The sequence below is a fragment of the Gopherus evgoodei genome, chromosome 7 (assembly GCF_007399415.2).
Source record: "Gopherus evgoodei ecotype Sinaloan lineage chromosome 7, rGopEvg1_v1.p, whole genome shotgun sequence".
Classification (NCBI taxonomy): Eukaryota; Metazoa; Chordata; order Testudines; family Testudinidae; genus Gopherus; species Gopherus evgoodei.
Window position 1 is genome coordinate 20,261,857 of NC_044328.1, and position 17,885 is coordinate 20,279,741.

Sequence of the window (17,885 nt, forward strand, 5' to 3'; positions counted from 1 at the left end):
GGGGGAGAGTGAGCAGCTGCTCCATGAGTTCAGATCAGTTTCCCCACACAGCACAGGATGGGGATGCAGGGGTTACGGGTGAAAGGGGGGAGTTCAGGGGTTGGGGTGAAGTGGGGGTGGGGAGCCTGTATGGACCAGGGGCCTTGGGCGCCAAAATATAAGTTCACCTAGGGCAGCATTTTTTCTCAGGCTGACCCTGGCTGCTCTGCTGTATGTGCAGACATGCCCTAAGCACTACAGCGTCGTAGCAGCATTAGACAACCCTGAGTACCTTTCCCAGACCTGAAGCAGACCTCTGTGTAGCTCGAAAGCTTCTCTCTTTCCCCAGTGGAAGTTGGCCTAATAAAAGACATTACCTCACCCGCCCTGTCTCACTAATATCCACGGACTAATGTGGCTAAACAACACTGCACGCAATATTTTGAAGCTCAGTGCCAAGCTAACATGAAGTTTCAGGCTAGCATAGATTGGAAAAAGGAATCGGAATATCTATTTCAATAGAAATGTGCCAATTCTAAAATTATACAGTATAAAAATGCTTAATGTGACTGTATGTCTGACTCGGGACTTTGCTATTTGATAACAGATGTAATATTAGGCTGCTCTAAAATCTTGCCATTATATTAGTCTTAGCAATGAGAGGCAGCATTTCTCTAAGCTAAACACTATTCTGACCACATATATTAACTCTGTAGTAACAAGCATGTCACGAATACCAGCCAAATTGCCACTAGGTCAGTGCAACCCAGTGGCAGTATTCAGAATAAAAGATTAAGGGGTAGGGGAACCTGTCATGTTACTTGATCTGCTCTGCTTAATATATAGCAGATATTATAAAAAATGTATGAATGTGCACCCAGTCTAATGACTCAACTTTTTTGTTAAAAAATAAAGAGTTTAATAGAACATCGTATGTGCAACATTCCATTATTAAATGAAGCTTTTGTAAAAAAAAAAAATATAAAATCATAAAGGTTTTGAATTTAAAGTCTTTACATGGATTAGTAGGAGACTTGTTGAGTCTCTCTGAAACTGGCCCTCATGTGAGTGCTCTACTAGCTAAACAGGTATCTAATCTCAAAGTGACCAGAAAATATTGAGCTAGGTGTGCAAAATAAATCAATCATCAATAGCCAATGACTTTTTTTTTTCAAAAATGTTTTAAGTACCCCCTGTAGGATCATCTGCGCCCCCTCATGGCCAGGGTTGCCTCTGCAGTGCCCTGCTAACAATTCCTCCCCTCCTCAGGGCTCCCTTACTACATTCACACCAAACTAACAGTCTCACAGGCTCTTCTGGACAGGCTTTTATTCCTTTTTCATTTTCCCAGCACAGCAAGCCAAAAGTGAAAACAACAGCAATTACTATGGTGGTCCTGAGCTCTGTCCTCAGGGTAACTTTTCCACAGCCTACTGCCAGGCCTTCTGCCTCTGATGGTTTCAGCACCACACTTCACTTCGCCTCACCCAACCCAACACAGCCCTGCCCTCTTCACTGCAGCTTCCTGTTGTTCTTAGAGTGGAACTACCTGATCCCACGAGGTGTTGCTCTTTTATAATCAATGTTGGCTAGCCCTAGACTCTTCAGCCCTTTAGGAAAAGCCACTGTACAGTACAGTAACTAAATAGGGATTTGATTATCAGGTTCTTAGCACCAGCTGCTCCCAGTGAGCACCACGAAGGTTCACTCTCCTACTGAAAGAAGGGGAGTTGCTATGCGCTGAGCACTTGAACATCAGGCCAAGAACATCTAAAAGGGGCTTGATGGATCACACTGAAGAAAGAACAATTATTGGTTTTCCCTAGTGCTAGGAGACAATAAAAAGATAAAACTCATCAACAGGAAAACCTGCAATATGACAATAAAAATCCTTATCCATGCTGGCAAATAAGCAGGGCCATCTGCCCAGGAAATCGGTATTTATGGATAGAAAAGTGAATGCCATGCTTCTCTACCCTACAAAACAGAGGGTCTGTTCACATTAATTGCTTTGGAATGTCATACTGGCTACTGATGCCAAGTCAATGTGGCATCTTAGATCAGTTTTTTTGTTTTTGTTCACTCATGCAAATCAGAACCGTAGGCCCTTCCATCCCTATTTATTAATGGAGTGGAGGGAACTTTCTCTGTTATAAAATCAGTCAACATACAACCTGCCCAAACAAGTGTCAACTGCTTTTGAGAGAGACGTGAGATGGAGAGATGTGAACGTGGACAAACTTTGGCAGGAATTTCTCTTGATTGGCTCCATTCTGTTCTCTCTGAGATGACCCAGAGGTTTAGAGTGGGTGACTGTTCCTTTGCCCCAAGTGAAAGAGTATTGCAGCTCTTCTCCTACAGTGTGTATGTGAGGCTACAAAGGAGGCTGCCATAATAAGAAATTTCTTCTGGTTTTGACAGCAACAGTGCAACTGCATTAGTGGCGAAAAATGGGTACTAATTTTTCTCATGTAGACAAAGCTTAAAGGAGCTATTGATGCCATCTGGTTGCAGTATGCCTAATCCACGTTTCGCTTATGTATTACACTGCTCCTCTATTACTTCACAACAGATTCATGTGGTTGCTCGGGTTTGTAACTTTCTGGCAGAGTTTGGGTCTTGCTGAAGCGCTATCCATATAAAACAGAGGTTGATGGTGGATTGGGGAAATTAATTGGAAAGAACGAAGTTGATATCTACACCTTCAACTCAGGGGAAGTTACCTGCTTTTGTTATGAAGGTTTAGTCAAGGTTCCTGTTGCACTGTGGTTGATTCTCAATGTCCATGTAGTGGTGGTATCCTGGAGTAGCTTTTCTTTTCCATCTTTGTTTGTCAAGGAGACTGATCTTTCCTTCTAGATACAGATCTTGTTCCTATTCATCTTGCTTTCGTCACTCATAGATCAAATTATTATTACAGTGTACATTGTACATGGGTTGAAGACTGCTCTCTCTCTCATAGTTGGAGACCAAAGTGCTGTAATACACATACTGCAGGTTAGCTTTAAATGTTCTCTGTCCTCATCCAGAAATTAAGGCTGAGCTCTTGGATTTAAAGGGGTTCAGCCCAGTAACTGAGGTACCATCGGACTATGCAGTCACATACATACAGATGATATTCTTCTCAGATAAACATGTGGGATGGAAATACAATTCATGCATCCTGAGAAAACAATTCACAATCTTTGACTTAAAAATCATAAGCTTCTCCTAAATGAGCTAACAGAATCTCTGTTAGTTGTCAGAGTCGAGCGAATGATTTGCAGTGAACAATTTATTGGATGAATTTATCCTTTCTTTTCATAGAATATCCATGGCAATTTCACAATTTCCTTAAATTTATTTGCAGGTGAATTTAGATGACTTTTGTGATACTTCTCTCCTCCTTCTCCTTTGGAACCTTTAATAATTTGCTGCTCATGTTCAATCCTCAATGTTCTGAATTCAACCTATATTGCTTAGGTATGTCATTTTTTTCCCTCTCTTCAGTATGATGAACCTAAGCACTTCAGGCATGAATACTCACATTCTACCTTTTGAAATTTACTTTGTGCAAACAGCCACACACACGTCTTCCCATAAACATTTTTGCTGGTAAAACTAGCTTGAATATTTGTGGAAAGCAAATACAAAAGAGGCATAAATGTGGCCAAAGCAAATTAATTTGAAAAGTCAAGCCATTCAGATCTCGTTAGTTAATTAGTTATAGTTCACACAGTTCTACTTTCCAGTAAGATTTGTATTCCCATTTCAAGCCAGCCACTAGAGGGAAAGCTCTTCCCAAACTGAGCACATCTGATTCGGTACAGTAGAGGGCAGAGGTACACATTCATACAAGCCTAGAATGTAAATCATGCTCACAAGAAATCACACAAATATTAATTTTAAAAATTTCAGGAAATCTTTCTTTTACCAGTATACACACAAATGAATTTCATGTCTGAGTTGGAATTTAAGTTTCACAATAATTTCTCTTTGGCTTAGATTGATCTAGATGATTAGAGTGACTTTTCAACATTGTAAGGTTCCTACAGTATGTATTTTCTGTTTTATTGTGGATCTACAGTCACAGATCTTTTCCTTTTTTTTTTCCCCCTTTGGGAGTAAGGTGGCGGGTGGGGCAGGGGAAGGGATTTGCTGTAAACAGCTAAGTAAGTTCCCAAAAACTACATTTTTACATCTTGACAATTTTTAAAAGTTAAATTTCAATTTAAATCCTATTTCCAGCATTATTTTGTCAGATTATAAGCCTACAAAATTTACCACCTAGTGGAAAACACTTAAGAGCATTATTGAAAGTGTAACACTTAAGGATCAGGCTTATAAACTCTGGATCCAGAAACTAAAGCATTATAGACATTAATGACAATCCACCTACACTTAACTGCACATTCAACAGTGTACAAAATCTAAATATTTTTGTAATTTTTCCATCTGTCATTCACATTCTTTCAATAATTTCTTTTTTTAAAAGCTATTTTTTATAGTTTACAAACCAACTTGTTTGAAAATGTTTGTCATTTAATCTAACTATTAACTGGGTATAATTTAATGCAGAGTTCTGGGAAAGAGATTTTTCAGAGCTCCAGAACTTACCTTTCACAGAACTAAATTTCTCATGTCTACTTAAATACTCAATTATTTATAATTAATCAAATATGTGGTCTACTTTTATAGCAGTGCCTTAAAGTAAATTACATTATAATGAAGTATAAGTAGATAACTTAAGGAGTAACTTTTTTAAAATAAGGTATTGGTTGTGTCTCTCTTCTAAACAGGTTGATTTATGGCTGTTTGCAGTTTTTGAGAATACAAAACAATTAATTAATGTGTGAAAAGAACAATGAATTAATCCTAGAGAGCCCTGAAGCCTTTAAAGCCCTGAATCATATGTTGAGCTCGTTTAAAACTTGCATAAGAAATTAATGTAGAATAAAGCCTTTTAATTTGAAAAGTGCATCTATAGTAGCTATCCCTAGAATATCTTCTGGATCATTATTCAGAAAGGTTAAGAAGGACTTTATTTTTTTATATTCAGTATGTATTTTCCAGTTACAGCTCAACATGGTGCATTTCAACTTAGAAAGAGAGATTTTTAAAAGAAATGGGGAGCTTTTTATTCACCTTCCACTTAATTTCCTTGCTGCCATGCCAGTCCCAGCTTAATGAATGTAATTGCTACCTTTGATGAAAATACTATTATCAAGATCACACATTACATTGGAAAACAGTTTTTCTTTAAACACACTACTGCAGTCTCTAATTATGCATGTAACAAGTGGCTCCTGAACAAAAGAGCATGTTGTCTACAATTGCTAGGAATTGGAGCAAGGCAAATTTGAACAAAGGACAGATTAGATTTGCTACATGCTCCACAAAACCCATTCCCCTGATTAATTTCCTGCAAAAACTAAAACAATTCTCTCTTAAAAGAAACTAACCCTCATCTCCTGAATGATCCATATGCCATTTGTGTCAATCTATATGATAATGGCTACAGATTTAAATTATTAACTATTAGATGTAGTAAAATAGGAAAGCTCTTTTATAAACTTATCTTTTCATATGTAAATAAGTAGCACGCTCTCTTAAGGAATAATGAACAAAAAAATCTGACTTTTCTGTAGAAATCAGGAGCCAGAAAGCACACTGCTATCTGAAAGTCTGAATTGTGCATGCATAATCCAATTATTTTGCCAGTTTATTCTAAAATATATATTCTCTACATAAATATCTGAGTGTGATGATCATGCTTCCTAACCTAACGTTCTTCTGACTTCTCAGGAATGACATGTTTTTATGACTGCTTCTAGAATGCTCTTATTTTTTTTTCTAAAGAAGAGAATTTCCAAAATTAATTTAATTAAATATTTCAGACAAAAACAATTCCATTAATAGGTACTAACTAGTCAAAATCAGAATTTACTACATGAAACAGACATTGAAAACCAGTAAAGTCAATTTTTGGAACCAGCATGTATTCATTAATAAAATACTGAGTGTATTAACTGACTTATTTCATTAAACTATTAAATGTGATGCTTTAAAACATAACATTTGTATAACCATACCACCTAGGAGCCCTATTCATGGACCAGGACCAGGATGAAAGTAACATAGAAGACTTACTGTAATGGGGGCCTGGCTCCGGGCACCCAGAAGAGGTGGGGCCTTGGGTCTTGGGCACAAGGGATGGGGCTGGGAGTCAGCCTCCCCCAGCCAGCCCATCCGTGCTGCCTGGCCCATACCGCCCAGGGCTCCAATTATGATTTAAAAGGGCCTGGGGCTCCGGGTCCCTACCAGTAGGGCTGCTGATGGGGGGGGGCGGCAAAGGGACAGCAACATTGGCTGCGTACGGGCCGCTACCAGCAGCCACTTCTTACCGGTACGCCGTACCAGCCTATTTTCACCCCTGTTGAGCTAGGTACTGTACAAACACAAAACAAAAAACAGTCCCTCCCCCCAAAAGATCTTACAATGTGAATATGACAACAGACAGACTAACTAATTTTATTTTCCAATATTTTTCAGGTCAAATCATTAAGCAAAAATTTCATAGTGCCAAGCAGCAAGTTCCATAACGAAGCCAATCCTGTGCATCCTTACTCCTGTGCATAGTCCCAGTGATGATCCCTCAGTCAATAAGACTACTCACCTGAGTAAAAACTAGTCTTCTGACCCCACGTCCAGACTAGGAATTAAAATCGATTTTAGATACGCAACTTCAGCTACAAGAATAACGTAGCTGAAGTCGAATTTCTAAAATCGAGGTACTCACCAGTCTGGACGGCGCTGCATCGATGTCCGCGGCTCTCCATGTTGATTCCGGAACTCCGTTCGGGTTGATGGAGTTCCGGAATCGATGTAAGCGCGCTCGGGGATCGATACACCGCGTCCAGACTAGACGCGATATATCGATCCCCGAGCAATCGATTTTAACCTGCCGATGCCGCGGGTTAGTCTGGACGAGGGCTGAGAATTGGTTTGCCAGCCCAGCCCCATATCTTGTCATCAGTGAACTGACAGGCTATATATGTTTACCACTGCCCTCTATGGTATAGAATCAGAACTATTCAGCTGTGTGCTGACGAGGCCCCCTTTTACTGCTAACAGCTGAAAGCGATTTTTCTTTGGTTCAAGTGGTAAAGGCTTGTGCTTTTGGAAGATGACAATTTGAATTATATCACCGTTGTCACTATACAGTCCTAAGTGGCCATGGCGCACAGCATAGTAACATCTGTGAAGTTCTCAAAAAGCCATAGATTTGTTACAAGGCTAAAGGATTAAAAAAAACAACACGGCTGTGAGCTTCTCTTATGTGGTTCAGGAGCTGAGACTCACCCAGCAGTAGAACAAGAAGTGTCAACCCTGTGCTCTATAATAAGGTTATTAAAGATATTAGACTTTTAAAAATTATACAGAGGCCTCAGATAGCAAAATGCAACTTAATGGGATTGTTTTATACATAATGACATTTAGACTTTTTTTAATGCACTAAGACACAGCAGAGAAACCATCACAAAAATTAATTTTTATCTACTCCCACTCATTGCACATAAGCATCCTGCCCTTCTGATCGATAGTATATTTTAGTGCCCTGTTGATGTATGTCAACAATACTCTGTACTCTGTCCTGTAATACCTAGCCTAACTCATCTGTAGCCTTGTACCTGAGAAAAATCTGATCAGTCTCTTAGACTAGAAGATCATATTATGCAATGTAAATTAGCAAAATATTATGGATAAGATGGAGCACAAGAGAAAATATTCTAAACTTTATCACAGACAATGAACAGTAATAGATTTTCCATTCATAAATTCAGGTTTTTCACAAGAGTTACAATGACAACAGTAGGTGGCTGCAGCAAAAATTTTATTTTTCACAATCTGCATTACAGCACTTTCTGTAGGCATCCAAATGAAGGGATATTCACAACTATTCTCCCTCTATGGGACTGATCCTGCAAGTATTAAGCTCATAGACTCTAGGACTGGAAGGGACCTCGAGAGGTCATCGAGTCCAGTCCCCTGCCCTCATGGCAGGACCAAATACTGTCTAGACCATCCCTAATAGACATTTATCTAACCTACTCTTAAATATCTCCAGAGATGGAGATTCCACAACCTCCCTAGGCAATTTATTCCAGTGTTTAACTACCCTGACAGTTAGGAACTTTTTCCTAATGTCCAACCTAAATCTCCCTTGCTGCAGTTTAAGCCCATTGCTTCTTGTTCTATCATTGGAGGCTAAGGTGAACAAGTTTTCTCCCTCCTCCTGATGACACCCTTTTAGATACCTGAAAACTGCTATCAGGTCCCCTCTCAGTCTTCTCTTTTCCAAACTAAACAAACCCAATTCCTTCAGCCTTCCTTCATAGGTCATGTTCTCAAGACCTTTAATCATTCTTGTTGCTCTTCTCTGGACCCTCTCCAATTTCTCCACATCTTTCTTGAAATGCAGTGCCCAGAACTGGACACAATACTCCAGTTGAGGCCTAACCAGCGCAGGGTAAAGCGGAAGAATGACTTCTCGTGTCTTGTTTACAACACACCTGTTAATGCATCCCAGAATCACGTTTGCTTTTTTTGCAACAGTATCACACTGTTGACTCATATTAAGCTTGTGGTCTACTATGACCCCTAGATCTCTTTCTGCCATACTCCTTCCTAGACAGTCTCTTCCCATTCTGTATGTGTGAAACTGATTGTTCCTTCCTAGGTGGAGCACTTTGCATTTGTCTTTATTGAACTTCATCCTGTTTACCTCAGACCATTTCTCCAATTTGTCCAGATCATTTTGAATTTTGACCCTGTCCTCCAAAGCAGTTGCAATCCCTCCCAGTTTGGTATCGTCCGCAAACTTAATAAGCGTACTTTCTATGCCAACATCTAAATCGTTGATGAAGATATTGAACAGAACCGGTCCCAAAACAGACCCCTGCGGAACCCCACTTGTTATACTTTTCCAGCAGGATTGGGAACCATTAACAACTACTCTCTGAGTACGGTTATCCAGCCAGTTATGCACCCACCTTATAGTAGCCCCATCTAAATAGTACTTTCCTAGTTTATCTATAAGAATATCATGCAAGACTGTATCAAATGCCTTACTAAAGTCTAGGTATATCACATCCACCGCTTCTCCCTTATCCACAAGGCTCGTTATCCTATCAAAGAACGCTATCAGATTAGTTTGACACAATTTGTTCTTTACAAATCCATGCTGGCTATTCCCTATCACCTTACCACCTTCCAAGTGTTTGCAGATGATTTATTTGATTACCTGCTCCATTATCTTCCCTGGCACAGAAGTTAAACTAACTGGTCTGTAGTTTCCTGGGTTGTAGTCACTGGGAGTTAAAGGGCACTTAGTACGTTCCAGGATCAGGTTCTGAATACATGCATGAAAGGTAGGCTTCTAAAGACTTATCTGTGCTGGGGACTTCAACCACTGGTGTAGTTGCCCTAGAACGCACACCTGATGTGCACAGGCAAAACCACTACAATCTCTGGCTTGCACTACTACAAATTTACTACTGCTTTAAAACTGCATGGTGGCTACATGGAGACTGTAAATATTGGCAATGTTTGGTGGGCGGTTTGAGCAACATTTCAAATAGTCAATTTATTAAGGGAAGCTCTGCCTCTTTAAGAGCCAAGTAATCTTTTTTTTCCTGCTGCTTCTTTAAGAGGTAGAGGAGACCTTTCCTCTGGGTTTATTGTGTTGCACACCATTCTAACCTATCCGTGCCTTAGGTGGCTCCCTATCACTAGAACACTCCTGCATACGCACCTTTTGTCAGGAATTTTCATGTGTATCCCTCATAATTACAAGTCAGTTCTTTCAAACCTCCAGCTCCTCCTATGGTATCTAGTTTGCTAGTCAGCTTCCTTTAGTGGATCCTGCTACTGACTGCTGTCTCTTCAGGTACCTAGAATCCCTTGCTCCAGCTCCCCTTGCAGCCATTTTGCTGCTTCTTGGCTGTACTTTACAGTAGCTTCCCTTAGGTCTCCCATTGTTTTCTTCAGCTCCTTTATCTGTTTCCATTCTTCATCCTCTTTACTCTCTCCTCGCTCCCTGATTGCCTCACTTAATTAGGTTCCTGGCCTTTCCTAATCTATCCTTGGCCATCTCCTAATCTATCCTTGGCCATCTCATAGGTTCCTTCCAGATGTAAGCCATAAGAAAGCCATGAGGTCTTTCTTTCACTTGGCACCTTGAGGAAGCAAAATAGAGAAAAGGACTGTCTCCTGGAACCAACCCTTTTTATAAAGTCTCAGGGCATCCACCCATCTGGCCTTACATTGGCCAGGTGTCTGATCTGGCTCCCCTCTCTGAATAACCTTGTCATATCCCTCAGAATCATCTGGGGAAAGCAGGGGAGCAATGAACGGCCAGAAGCTTCACTGTGCTGTAAATTGGCAGAGTGAATTCTTAAGAGAGTAAGTATATTAGTGATGTGAAATTGCTGTACAGAAATGCACCGTATTTGATGGGACAGATAACTAAATGAGAAAAGCAAGAAAAAAAATCATGAGCATTTATCTCGTCAACAAGTTTTGTTATGTTCCTTAGCCCTTTCCATTGCTGCTTATGTAAGCAATTCATTCACGCCAATGGATTTCAAGCTAATTGTCCATCTTATTCCAAACCATTCTCCTCAATGTAAGCTTTTTATAGTTGAATATTGACCTGCTTCTTTACAACCATCTCTTTGATTAATTCAGAGTACAAGAAAGCCACTGAAGGACCTTCATTATTATGATCAACAACTGCTTCAAAATCATTAGAACACCACATTCTCTTTAGCCCTTTACCTGTTGCAAAAGAATCTGATGGGCTGAAATCAGTTACCATATAGTAAACTGGATGTAGGAACAAGCTCCCTCAGAACATCTTGTTCTGAATTACACTACTCGGAATTTATTTAACAACTTAAGTTTTGAGGTACTGGAAATGAATCTTGTTATATCAGGTTTGAATTTGGCTCAGAATATTCACATCTGTATACTGGAAACCTAGGTAACATGGACTGCATAATATAAACTATATCCTGACTTCCAAACATTTAGGAATATTTTAACTCCATTATGGTCTATTTCCTTGTTTGGAGAGAGAATGAGTAGAGGGATACTTTATCCTAGTATAATTTATGTATGCATTTGAATAGAAAGATTAATGGTAAGAGTAGAACACAGATTAAGCATTAAGCATATTTGCTTATCTAATCAGTGACGAGTCTCCCAGAGTTCCAGAAGCCATTTGTGTTCAAACCCTAAGCCAGAGTGTTGGACCGTATGTACACTAAGCTTTTTAAAAAGACTAGTTCCTCCAAGCCCATACTCATGTTAAGTAGTAGTCAATGGAGCAACTTATGTGAATACAATCTTGAGGTTTAGGCTCCATGTTTGAAACACAAATTTGGATTTGGTTTAAATACTGTGCCATCTAAACATCAAACAATGGTTTGACTGGCTAGCATAGAAAGGACCAACCTAATTTAATAATCTTCCAGAAAAACAAAAAATATTCTAGGTGTCCTATTTGTGAACCACTTACAGAAGAGGCTTTCTGGGCACTCTGTGATTTACAATGGTGTCCTATGCCAAAGAGCTTTCACGCTAAAGTCATGAGTTCATACAACACAAATAAAGGGCCAAATCCTACTCATCTTTCTTATTCAGGAGTCTTTCTGTACTACAGTTAATGGACAATTCATGTGGTTAAGGTGGACAGGGTTTGGCTCCAGGTTAACAATTGTAAAGGCAGTCACAAATTGCTGAGCAGCCTATGAAGCAGAACATTTAATGGAATAGGTGGATTTACAGATAGAGAATGACAAATACTAATAGAAAACTTCTAAGCATACAAGGTGACATGAGAGGAAGTAATGGAGACACAGAGTTTTGGGTAGGCTGGAGAGGGCAAGTTAGATTCAGCGAATCTTCTTTCTTTTTCTTTTTCTTAACCTCCAACATTTTTCTTGTCTGTAGATTCTAGTTGTACTGGTTTCAAGATCCATGAGTTACCCCCAATGCAAGTAGTGCCCTAAGCCTGTAGGCGCGGTGAAATAATGGTACCCAAAATAAGCGTCATTTTTACACCGTTCCAGAAACACTGCAACATGACTATGACTATGAGGTTTTTTTGTTTAAGTTTAAGTTAATCTCAACACCTTAATGTGGCAAACAACAATGTATTAAAAGATTTGTATTGGTTTTGCATGGACGAGCATTTGTTTTCAGAAACGATTAAGCTGATTAGCATGTGGCAAAAATGATGAATATCCACGTTTGGCCATATACTAAAAGGAAATGTTTTTGCATTGCATATTCTTAATTGTCAAAGTATCTCACAAGTTATAATAGGTTTCTTTATTTTCAACTGAAATTTGCTGACCAGAACAGTCTCGCACTGAAGGTTGTGCAGTAGTAGCAGTAGATTGTACTCCCAGAGTTTGTACTGCACAGTTGGTAGATATAAATGTGCATGAACGCCTAAGCTAATGGTTCTCCATTTGTAAGCTTTTGTACATACAATGTAGATCTAGTCTGGTAGAAGGTTTTAATTCATACTTCTCTATGCATGCAGTACTAGCCTTTGAAATTTTCTAGAAAATAGTTTTTTAATTCAGTAACTCCTATGCACAGATTCCAGGAAGATGTGCCCCTTCCAAATGGAATTGTACCACTTCATGCTGGTGGAAATCTTATCAGTGAAGGAGACGATAATATAGACATCAGCGTAGAGGCCATTGATAGAGTACCTTCCATTCAGTGGCTAGAGTGGTATTTCAAGAACAGTCTGAGATAGTCCAGCATCACAAGAAATATCACTGAAGCAAGGGAAAGAAAAGTCATTTACTCTCCCCAGGCAATGAGAGTCTCTTATGTAGTGTGCAGCATTTGAAAAACTTAGAACATGTCCAGAACCCACTGGCCATGAAAAAATACTTGAGAAGAAAAAATTCTTGTCACCTATAAATGAAGGATGTCCAAGATCTCTCCTGGTGTCTCTTAAGACTACTACCTCATTATGTCCTACTAATACCAAATGATATTGATATTGTTTATACTCAGGTGATTCCATTTTGGCCACAGTCTATAGTACAATGCTGAAAGTAAGGAAATGTCTGTATCTGTAGGACAGCAGCATTCATTTCAGACCATGGATCAGCAGTTGTGTGCTATTGCTTAGCAAGTGAAACAGACTCTCCCAAATGAACATGGTACCAATGTGAGTTACCTGGGTGGCTTTCAAACCCTGTGCTGTTTTCTTGCATGTATTGAGAAATTTTGGGGAGATGCAAGATTGCTAGACCTTCTTGTTGATTCTGATGTGTATTCAGCTTCTAGTGCAGATCAAATGTTTGCTTGTAAGCAATTCAGCCATGCTCTACTTAGCATGACACTAGCATTTGAGGCCCCAAGTACTCTAAAACTTTATTTGTTAAATGGTGTGAGCAGGCAGGATGTACTCATGTAGTTCCAGCATTTGCCTAGCATATGTTGGCTGATGCTTAAAAAGGTGTTTGGGTCTGAAGACATCGAGTCACTAAAGATCTTCAGGATTCTGCAGCTCAGCACATTCTTCTACAATTGAACGAATTTCAGACGTGGGGGTATACCCAGACTCCTACATTACAATTCTGGGATCATTTTCTCCAGATTATGCAGACACTACTTCTAAATGTCCATGCAGCGTGAGGGTGATTGGAAACTTTGCACACTCACAGTGTGCCATGTTTCCATACTTCTTTACTGTGGACAGGCCCAACTAGGCCAGATGAATACCAATCTACATTCTTGTCATGTTAAATCTCTCAGAAGTAGCACACCATGCCTTGGAATTGGAGAAAATTGCTGTGTATCAGATTCCTGGTTCTTTCAATGGAATTTGGAGTTACATGGAAACAGAGAAAATTGTCATCAAAGACTCAAATGACAGCAGTGGGATTGTAGGACTGACAAGAAAGAAGCCAGCTGTTGTCAGATGGACCCTCACAAGACACGTCCTGAATGAATATGAAAAGCTATGAGAGAAAGAAGTGGCCTAACAAGAAGTAGTGAAGACAAAGTCCACAAATAAGTCCTTGCTTCTGCACTGAAGAGGAATGAAGAGCATGTTATAGCTCATACCAGCCATGTCATCAACAATATGAGAACTCATCTGACTGTGAATCAGGAGTTAATGCATTACATCACATTGAGAAGTGCTTATCAACATATCCACTGGACTGCATGTAACATCAGGAGTATAAGAGTCTGTACTGAAAACAGCAGATGTAGCTGAAGAATACATAGAGATATTTGTGAGAGGTGCACTTGACACTGATGGGGCAGGGAGCGTCTTCAGCCCAGAAGTCTGGCATCAAAACACTTGTTGAAATGTCCCAAAAGACCAAATTTAAGTCTGGCAAGAGAGTGACAATCACAGCAGCTATCAGTCCAGAGATTGTTTTCCGCAGAGCCCTCTCCTTAACAGGATGCATAGTTGATGTTTCAGTGGCAACTGATTCTTAGGGCTGGTCTACACTGGGGGCGGGGGAGGATCGAACTACGATACGCAACTTCAGCTACGCTATTCGCGTAGCTGAAGTCGAAGTTTCTTAGTTCGACTTACCTGACTGTCCACATGGTGGCAAGTTGACTACTGTGGCTCCTCCATTGATGCTGCTTACTCCTCCTGCCGAGGTGGAGTACAGGCATCGATTCATGGATCGATTTATTGCATCTAGATGAGGGCAGGGGATGGGACTCGATGACCTCTCTAGGTCCCTTCCAGTCCTAGAATCTATGAATCTAAGGTGCCACACATTTCTACTTCCCCCACCAATTCTTTCCTGTTTGTAAGCAGCAGGTCAAGAAGAAAATAGTTTCTACAAGAGTTTGACCAGCTGTAGCATAGATGCTCTTGTCTGAAGTGTGAAGCTGAGAATGGGCCAGCTCAGTGCACCTTCATGTATTTACATGTATTGATCATTTACTTCACACTCTTCCAAAAAGTAGATGTATGATGCAGAAACGAGGAAAAAGTAGTTCAGGTTTAAACTCTTATCACTAAAGTGAGTCTCCCTCTACATTAAAAAACTATCCAGACCTCGTAACAGGAATGGGTTCAGTTCTTATACCATAAATTTGTGTGTGTAGAAAAAAGAGTTATTGGTGAATTTAGCAGTATTTTTCGTTGAACTGGCAGTTGCTAACCATTACACCAGTATTTATTTGATTCTTAAAGAGCACAAAAGCATGGACTACAAATAAAGAAGATGGAGTAATAGCTTTTGACTGGACCACTAGCTTTAAACTTGAAATGAAGTGTCCAGTTTTGAGTTACTGTGTCCAAATGCCATTTGTACAGTTTGAAAAGTGAGGGCATTTTTCCAGCTTGTCATTGTTAGCTGTAGTTCATTCCAATGAGTGATATCACTGAAGAAGCAGTTGTTCTGCTGTAAGTACTTCACTCATGACTGGAATGTATTAAATGTATTAATCTGTGCCTCAGAGTGTAATTTAGGGAAGCCCTTCGTTTGACACATTCTTGTACATCCTTATTTTATTGTCCTATCCTGCAGGTAACAATGTCTCAAAAACAAAAAGCCTGAATAAACTTAAAATTACATGTCACAAAATATTATTTGCACTTTTGTTGCTTATTTCATTGTCAGGATTACAAATTTTCAACAACATTGGATTACCTCTGTTTATGATTGATTTATGTCACAAATGGTAAAATAAAATCCAAGGCAGCAATCCAAGGTTTCTAATGATCCGGGAGATTAAATGAAGTCATGAATGGAATGTTCCCATACTCACAGCTACATCTTTAATGACAAAACTCTGTCACAAGAGGCATCTAGGCCAGGCAAAGATAAAAAGTGAGAGCTGAGTTATCTTACTAAGTATTTGTCAAAGCTAGTTTAAGTCAGCAGAATAAAAATGTATTTTTCAAGAAAGGTTAGACCTTATGTCAACTGAATGAACTCATAAAGCATTTATAGCCACCTTGTGATGATTATGGATCATAAATTTGAAACACATTTAATCAGGGCCGCCCAGAGGATTCAGGGGACCTGGGGTCTTTGGCAGAGGGGGGCCTCCGCCGCCAAATTACCACTGAAGACATGGAGCGGAATAAGTTCCGGGGGCCCGGACCCCACTCCAGGGCCCCCAAAAAACTCTTGTGGGGGCCCCTGCGAGGCCTGGGGCAAATTGCCCCACTTGCCTCCCCCCTCTGGGTGGCCCTGGATTTAATCTATAAATGTATGATTTTTAGGTTAATATAAATGACTCTTACTACATTACCTCCCCCAATATTTTTTTCAGCATAACAATCACATATATTTTTGTTGGTGATTAAACAGGAGTATCATTACCAGGAATAAAGGTAATAAATGTCACTTCCAGACTTGAATTATGAATTACCTATCTGTGGAGGGTGGGGGGTGGAAATCCATTGTACTCCAAAACTGACACAGAAGCCTAATAATTGGTTGTTGCCTACTGAGTATATGAGCAAGTCTTCTGGACATTAAAATTCTGGATTTCTGGCAGTTAAGAAAGAGCTCTTTTATTTTAAATGATCAGATTGAAAGTACAATATGAGTGATCATGTACTAAAAGCTATTTTGGTTCTCTTTCCTTTGTCATAAATGGAATGAAAATGTATGAAGTTTGTCACGCGTGTGAGTATCTTTTGTTTATGTTTAATCAGAATTTCAGAGTAACAGCTGTAAACTAAGTTAACATATTTGTCCAAAATTGTTAGTGCTGCATTACAAGCGAAAAATATTTACAACAACACATTTTATTCTTTTCTTTTATGGACCACCCTGTCTTCTCTTGTATATATTTCAAAATAAATATCCATAGCTGTCCACAGATTTTCCTACAGGGCTGAAGAACCTTTGATATGGAGCAAGGCAATTCATAAATGTAGAAAACTACAACACTCCACCTGCAGGCATCGTTAGCTGGCAATGATGGGAATGATAGAAGTGATGGGAACAGTGACTGAACTCTGACCTTATTGATCAGAGCCACCTCCACCCAGCTGAGTTGCTGCGGCCCAGTCAGCTGAAAAGGAATTTAAAGGGCAGTCATCTTTAGTGTTAAATCCTCCTGTCATTAATAACGTTTTCATCCATGACAGTGATAAACACACAGTACTTGAAGAGAGTTTATTAAGGTCAGTCTATAAATAAAAATTAAAATAAAAAAATGGGTTTACACAGATGAACAGATGGATGAATAAAGTGATTGGTAAAACAATAAATATGAAAATAGACAGATAGATGAAGTATCTGGCAATGATCCTCTAAAAAAGCCCTATGCCTCAAATACTGGCTTCTCTGCCACCAAATAAAAAAAAAATAGATTTAATGAAGCTACTTCAGAACTTATTGGTTTCGTGGATCTATGGGCTGACTAATATTTTGTCACTTAATGCCTATCTTCCAACCTTATAAAAAGGATTGCAGCCATTTTTCTATGTCAGGTATATAACTGAGTGCTACTAAATTTTAAATGTCTTATCTCTCCTTGGATTTAAATACAGATAGCCTTAAACCTCAGAGTTTTTCTTAATGCAAGACAGTATAGAATATCTTGACTGGCTTCTTTCATTACCCCAGAAGTGGCTAGGATTTTGCACTTCTAGCAGAATTCAAGCCCATGAGCAAACAGATATACTTCTTAACCTCCAAAAACTAGAGGTCATTTAAAAATACCAACCCCCACATTAATAAGGGAATGTGGGAAGATCTTTGTCTATATTAAACCAAATTCTAAATTTTCCTTGTGAAGAAAATAGATTATCACACAAATTAAATTACATATTGCATCGTCAGTGGTGATAGCTGGGAAGTGAGTAGAAACAAAAGAGGAAAATGTCAGTCTTTAATTTT